The sequence below is a fragment of the Rhamphochromis sp. 'chilingali' genome (genome assembly GCF_963969265.1).
Source record: "Rhamphochromis sp. 'chilingali' genome assembly, chromosome: 11".
NCBI lineage: Eukaryota > Metazoa > Chordata > Actinopteri > Cichliformes > Cichlidae > Rhamphochromis > Rhamphochromis sp. 'chilingali'.
This window is the reverse complement of record NC_137938.1, coordinates 4063834-4071376: the sequence shown is the minus strand read 5'-3', so window position 1 is coordinate 4071376 and position 7543 is coordinate 4063834. Positions and strand designations below refer to the sequence as shown.

Genomic DNA, 7543 nt, shown 5'->3' with positions numbered 1-7543 from the left:
AAGACACACCAAACAGAAAGAATTGAAACACAATTTATAGTGGACCTATTCTGTCTATTTCTAGCTCCATATTTTTCATTCTTGGACTCTGGTAGGTTAACTCTGTATGATTCCTAATTTAAAAAACAGAACAAATAAAAAACAAACTTCAAACTAACTTTTTGTGATTGGCTCCCCACACTCTCTCACTTGACTTGTTACAGAGCCATAAGGATGTCATAGTGGTCGATACTGTTTACTACCATATTCTTAAGGGGGATCCAGCGGCGTCACAAAGAAGTCTGTATATAATGAAAGTGTTTGTGAGAAGTTTGGTTTGACAGAAATGCTCGAACCGTATTTATGATGCAGGATTTTAGTTTACTCCAAATAATAATAATATATACAAAAGAAATATTACAACTCTGCAACTGCTTTGTTTGATGCACTGCTGTAAAAACTGACTGAAATGTACAAACTGAGAGGACTACTCCACTGTCAGATGATTTTACAGGATATAAAGACTGAAATGTGAGCTGCAGATCAGTCGCTTAATCATAATCATAGAGCACAGCACTAAGGAGAAGAGACTGGAATTCACAGACCTGTGTCTCTAACTATGACATTTACAAGTGCAGTATGTATCTATGATACACAGACAAGTTTAGAAAAAAAGAAAGGCCTTTTAGGTCACACTTTTTCATATGCAGACTTTAAAATTTGAAACTTTAGCATCTATCTTTGTAACAATGTGTATACGTCAGAAACTAAGGAAAACCCCACTTTAAACAATTATTTAAAAAATTCTAATAATCCATCATGTGTGAAATGTGAGCAAATGAGGTACTGCTAACAAAAACTTCATTGACACTAACACAGCATTACAGAAGTGATTATGGAGGCAAAATACACCTCACAGAAATTACAGCTGTTAGAGACCTGTCTACAAGCGAAAATAAATGATGGATCGCCACTTAAATCGGTCACATCATTGCACATCGATCTGCTTTCTAAATGACAGTTACATCTGACTAGAGAAACTGCTGGCAGGACAAAGCTGTGCAGACGATTGGTAACAGCACATTAAAGGTCTCTGTGGTTCAGCAGTCAGCATTAATGGGCTTTTCAGGTCTTTTCTTCCACCAGTTTTCTCTGCACAAAGCTACATCATTACGATGGGGCGCCCAGCTACCAAGCACCAGGGTCAGACTTTTAAAGGAAATAGAATTGGCTCCAAACAAAGATATCACTGTTACTCACAACATCAAAGACAGAGCGTAGCAGTTTCATGTCCTACTTACAGGTCTCCACTTTCTGTAAGGGTCAGAAATTACCCTACGTCTGTTATTCATTTGGAATTCTTTTCATCTACCTTCTTGTTTCGCAGGGTTTCTATCACTGATCATCAGTGTGACTGATGGTAACAAGGTGCTCCCCCACTGCTGTGTCTGATACTGACTGGATGTGCGTGTCTTGAACCAAACCTAAGAACACAAATAAATAATCCATAAATGTTCAAACAGCACACACACATTCACTGTTTATATTCATTGTTGTGCAGTGCTGGGTAAAGCAAAAATGGCTTTATGTCACAGTGATCAAGTGTGGTTGTATCATTGACAGTAGACAGAAACTTTATTTTATTATCTTAAACACCAAAAAATAATAATTTATTTTTTTTTGCCTGTCCCGTTTGGCTCTTTTGCCATCAGAATTATTGTCTAAAGGCAAAGAAAGATGCCCAACGGATTTACTTTACCAAATTGACCATCCCAGCCTCGCTGTATTGGTCTGTTTGATTCACCTTTTATTGTTTATTTTATTTTCACTTGTTGAATACGGGACAGACTTGACTGGGGGAAAGAAGGGGAGAAAGAAAGAGGGAAAGAGAAACAGCTGAGAAGAGGGACGGGGGAGAAGGGCAAAAGACAAAAACCAACAGAACGGGCAGAGAAAAAAAAATGCATATATCAATCACCTGGATCACCTGCTGAGAAAGAAAAAAGAAAACAAGAAGAAGAGAACAAGAGTAATAGAATAAACAACATCACAATGATATATGGGAATATGACAGTAAATACTAAATATTAAACATTATTGTGCAGCACATAAGATCAACAGAACACAGTGTGCTTTGAGGTAGGAGCCAAAAAGGGTGTAGTTTGTGGGTGTGATCACCCGTGTGTACACCTGTGAGCATGGACGCGCTTGTTTTTTGTTTTTTAAGAGGTTCCTTCATGTAATGATCTGCTAGAGGGTGTGGGGGGGCCACAGCCCCGTCCTCCAGGGCATGAAGCAGGTATGGAGGAGATCAAAACTCCAGACATCCAGAGGCCCCCAGAATACAAGAGACCAAGGAAGACCAACAGAGGGGCAGCCGCGCCACTGTCCCAGAAAGAGCTGAGGAGAGTCCCAGATGAGGGCTCACTCAGCAGCCGCGGAGCAGAAGCCAGGGGGAGTTGCAGTGACGCGCCCGTGAGCTCCGCCGGCAGCCAGCTGTGCCTGAGTGACCAAGCCCCGGGCCGAGAGGCCGGGGGCACCCCACCTCCGAAGTGGCCCGAGCGAGCCCCAGGCTCCAGGCCCCGATAAGTGGCCGCCAAGGAGTGAGCCGGTGTATACCTGGATGCCCATCCCCAGACACAAAGAACCACCAACGCACCGATGTCTGAGGGAGTCCGCCACTGGCAGGGGAAGTGGTGGTAGGGGGAGATAGGCCTCCATACCTTGGAGGGCCTAAGATGTCCCCAGAGAGGTGGCGCCTGATACCCAACCTGACATATAGACACAGACATACAGGCACACACAGACACAAACATCCATTCCCACCCTCATGCTCTCATATGCACTTACTCCACACTCAACCAACGTGGAGACAGACATAAAGAGACGCTGTACACACGATCACACTCCCCAAGCGTACTCTACGAACCCCCCAGTTCCCCCCTCCCCCCTGGAGGGGGGAACTGCATCCAGACCCAGGTGGTGTTACCCTTTTCCCTGCGGTGGGGAGAGGCAGACCGCCCCGACTCCGCAGCAGCAGGGAGGCCCCACATTCCACACCAAAAAATAAATAAACAATAGTTCTTTACACTAAAGAAACAACCTTTGGGTTTTTGAAACAACTGCACTTCCTCCAGTAACCATATAAGGGTTGGTCGATTTACAGCAGAAATATTTTGGTCTCCATACATAATTCCCCAAAAAACTGTAATTGTAATTGTATTTTTTTTTAAAAATAAATTACTCCTTTAAACTGGATCAACAATTAAAGCATAATATATGTATTACTAGAGATGTGGTAATGTTATGTCCTTTTAGCTTATTTAAATGTTGAATTTGGTCTAATATTTTTAAGGTACTTCATTTAATGAAGAATTTGATTTACTCTCTGGTTAATAGTACTAAGACACAATTTGTGTGTCACCTTTTAAGAGTTATCATTAGTTGATATGTGCATTTTATATTGTAAGGTAGACGCTAAGGTAGCAAACAAGGGTGTCAAGGACCTGGGTCTGAGGGACCCAGGGTTCATGAGCAGTCTATGGACTTGTTTATGTCTGATGGGGTGTGTGAGTATGGTGCTGCTGTTCCTTGTTTCCCTGTGTGTGTGTGTGTGTGTGTGTGTGTGTGTGTGTGTGTGTGTGTGTGTGTGTGTGTGTGTGGTGTTGTCCTGGTTTTCCTGGCACACTAGGCCTGGAGGGTTGTTCCCGTTGGGAGGCTGGCCACACCCAAGGATCCTGCAGCTGATCAGGATCATGGGGGGAGCTACAGAGCAGTGTGGCTGAGCGTTCCTCCATGCTGGACTGTTGTGTGACTTCAGGTTAGTCTCCTTACAAGTTAGTGAAGGTTAGTCTGCCGCAATTGTGGTGTTTCTGACGGTTGCCTCTGTGTTTTCCTAGAAGGATTGCAGGAACAAGAAGGCAGAAAGTACGGCATGCTGTGACACTGAGGAGCAGAGACACGGGACACTAAGGCCACATCCACACTAATACGTTTTCATTTGAAAATGCCTTCCGTCCACACTGAGACGCCGTTTTTGGTCAAGGGAAATGCAGCGTTTTGAAAATGCTCTCCAAAGCAGATACATTTGAAAACGCTGTTTTCGCATCGCAGTGTGGACAGAGAACCCGGAGGCCTTTCAAAAACGAGGACACATTTTAGTCATGTGATGCAGTCATGTGACCAATTAAATTAAGATAGCGGAGGGCATTATACAGCAGTTGTTTTGTTTGCTTTCAATTTTGACAGCCCTGTTAAAGATTAATATCAGTTTGGACATGCTCCACATAGCTTTTCTTCAAATTCTTTAATTTTCACTTTTGCAATTTTGTCCTTTTGTGTTACTCGCAGCAACAATTCCACCTCATTGCTAGTCCATTTAAAAAACTTTAAAAAAGCTTTTCCTCAACATTTTGCCGCAACATTTCAACGAGCCGGAAAGTAAATAAACGGCAGACAGAAATGAGGCAGGTCGAATTGTCTTGCGTTTCACGCATGCGCAGTACTGGAACGTAAGCGTTTTCAGCCGTTTCAATGTGGATGCACAACTCTGTGAAAACGACTGAAAATGATAGCATGGACGCGGAGCGTTTTCAGATGAAAACGCCATTTTCAAATTTATCCGGGCTAGTGCAGACGTAGCCTAACAGTGGGAAGAAGGCACGGCACGGGAGTCGGGAACACACTGGGGATTTATTATTGTAGTGTATAATTTGCTTCACTTTAAATAAACGCATTGCTTTCATCGCACAAAGTCCAACATTTTGTTCCTATTTCCTCGCATCCCCACAGTCTGCCAGCGCAGCCCTGACAAAGGGAAGGAAAAACTCCCTTTTAACAGGAAGAAACCTCCAGGAGAACCAGGCTCGGGGAGGAGCAACTAGCTACTACGACTGGTTGGGGTAAGAGGAGGAAGACAGGACAAAAGACATGCTGTGGAAGAGAGCCATTAACAGATTGTGAGGAAGAAAGGTGACTGAAGAAGGAGTACTTAATGCATCATGGGAATCCCCCAGCAGCCTACACCTATTGCAGCATAACTAGCTAAATACGCTATCTCACAAAAGTGAGGACATCTCTGACATTTTTGTAAATATTTTGTTATATCTTTTCATGGGACAACACTGAAGATATGACACTTTGATACAACATAAAGTAGTCAGTGTAAATTTGCTGTAACCTAAAAATAAGTCAACATACAGCCATTAATGTCTAAACCGCTGGCAACAAAAGTGAGTACCAGAAGTGAGTCTTTACCTTGGTCTTGCCTTCATCATGGTCTTGACTAGACCTGGTATAATCTCCAGACAGTAAATCAGTATAACTCTCCTACAGGTATAAAGCTTCAAGTATAGTTTGAATTTGTAAGATGCTGAGGGTTGCAACGTCAATTTAGAGAGTTATGTATGCCTATGGCACAAAGCAGCAACCTTAATAGCAACCTACATAAGTATTGCTTACTCACAAAAGAATCACTCAGGAGCATCCCAGACAGCTACACTATCACACACAATCAGTTTGTTTTTATAGCTTAATCATTTCCCAGCAAACGTCTTCAACTTGAGTCTGAGCCTCATCACAGCGCAGCTGTTGTAAACTTTTTAATGTAAAAGTTTGATCCTATTCATCACTGTCTGAGCCAGTCAGTGATTGCACTGAGGCACACCATATATTATTTGTCAAATTTGTTTGATATTCCTACACTGGTCAGCTCTATTTGTTACTGTAACTGGGGATTTTACTTTCCAAAAAGGAGGGGCTTGGTCTTCTTGGCTCCACCTAGTGGAATGGGTTCCTTGTGCTCACTCTTCAGCCTGCAGATCAGTTCCACGTCAGCATCATCAGTTGCAGTATTAGGGCCAGCTTCAACACACAGTCTTCACCAGATTGTCAACTCTTAAATTACAGTTTTTTCTGATTGCTTAAGCACATTTTTTGTAACTATTGGCTATTTTTGCAAAACTCTACACACAAATAAGAAAACCTGTCACCCAATTATCAAAACATTGTAGTTCTCTTGCAAAAGCGAACACAGCTAGATTAACTCTTCACACCTTCGTAAAAATGGTGTTTTTGTATCAAACAGTACACACAAGCCATCATCTACACAGCAAATTCAAAAGTGTTAAATGTTTTGGTGTTAATAGTCTTCTTGCAAAAGTAGAGTTAATTTTACTCTAAGCAGAGTCACATTCTTTTAATGTAACTCTGAGGTGTAAAATGATAGTAGTTAAAATCGAGTGTTAAAAATGAGTGTTTCTATGTCAAATCTGGAGGTGTTACAATGGAAACATTAACCCTTGACCTCTTAACTCTGAACTCCTAGAGGGGCTATGACACCAATAGAGTAAATTCACAGACTCCGCCCCCAGCACGGCTCCAATCGAAGCTGAAGTGAAGCCGTTTCAGAACATTTTGCTCTACATATTTGAGTTGTTTGCCATGCTTGGTAAGTCATTTTTTCAAAGATTGTTTCAATTATTATTATGAGCTTTTACTTCTGTGGCTCTTTGGAGTTGAGACAAAGCTGTGTGAAAGGCATTAGCCATGTTGCTCGGTGATAGCATAATATTCTGTTTTAGCTAGCTGAAAGGTATTGTTTGCGGGCAAATACCACAGCCTTGAAAAAAGCTTGCATGTGAATTTTCAGTCAAACTTTTGGTCAAATACACCTGACTGGGTTCTACGTTAGCATAGATCCCTCCAGAGTTTTGTGCACACGGTTTAGGTAAAAATGAAAAAGGTTGAGGTTTTACATTTAGTTCAGTATTACCTGTTGCCTGTGTCCTTGTCTTTTGGGAAAATACTTTACACAAGTAATGGCTCAAAAAGGATTCCTTTTTTTTTTTTTTACTGTGCTGCAATTGTTTACTGGATTATTTGTGCCATTAATTAGTGTCAACTAATTTTTATTCAATCTCAGCACAGGATATGCTTGTGAAGATGGAATATGGGGGAGAGCAGAAGTGCGTTGAAGTTCCACAAAGGGGTGAATGAAGGACATGCATATTGTATTGAAGAAATAAGTGATGAGAATGCTGTTATTTGCATTTACCAGCTCACCTATGTCAGACCTTTTGATAAACACAATTCTAATGAAAGTGAGAACATGTACACTGTTACATCTTTCAGAAAATGTTTTGAAATTGTGGTGCACAGTTCAGACTAAATGTTTTTCAAAAACCATTGCATCTTTTTAGTAAAAGTTCAGAACAGTAAAATTCCCGCTTTTTAGAATGAATTAGAAGATAACTCTTACGTAGTTAAACTAAAATACTCTTTGAGAGTTAATATATGAACTCTTAACACCAAGTGTTAAATTATCAACTCCAGACAGATTTGGTGTTTAACACTAAATCAGAGTTAACGTACCAACTCTCCAAAAAGAGTTAAATTAACACTCTCTGGTGTGGACCCATATACACATTTAATAGTGTTGAAATCAAATCCGACAGTGTTAATTTGGACATGCTGGATTTGCTGTGTACTAAGCACACAATGCGCCAACTGCACACTGATGGTATGAATACAAAACACATCTGGCTTTTGCTTTCTCTGTGTACAG

The 7543-nt window shown here is 41.3% G+C and overlaps 1 long non-coding RNA gene across 1 annotated transcript; it reads left to right on the top strand.

Moving 5' to 3' along the window:
- Positions 1-6175: 6175 nt before the first annotated feature.
- Positions 6176-7164, top strand: LOC308406001. Its single transcript, XR_013973440.1, has 2 exons — positions 6176-6427; positions 6907-7164. It is a non-coding gene; the product is annotated as an uncharacterized lncRNA (long non-coding RNA).
- Positions 7165-7543: the final 379 nt, after the last annotated feature.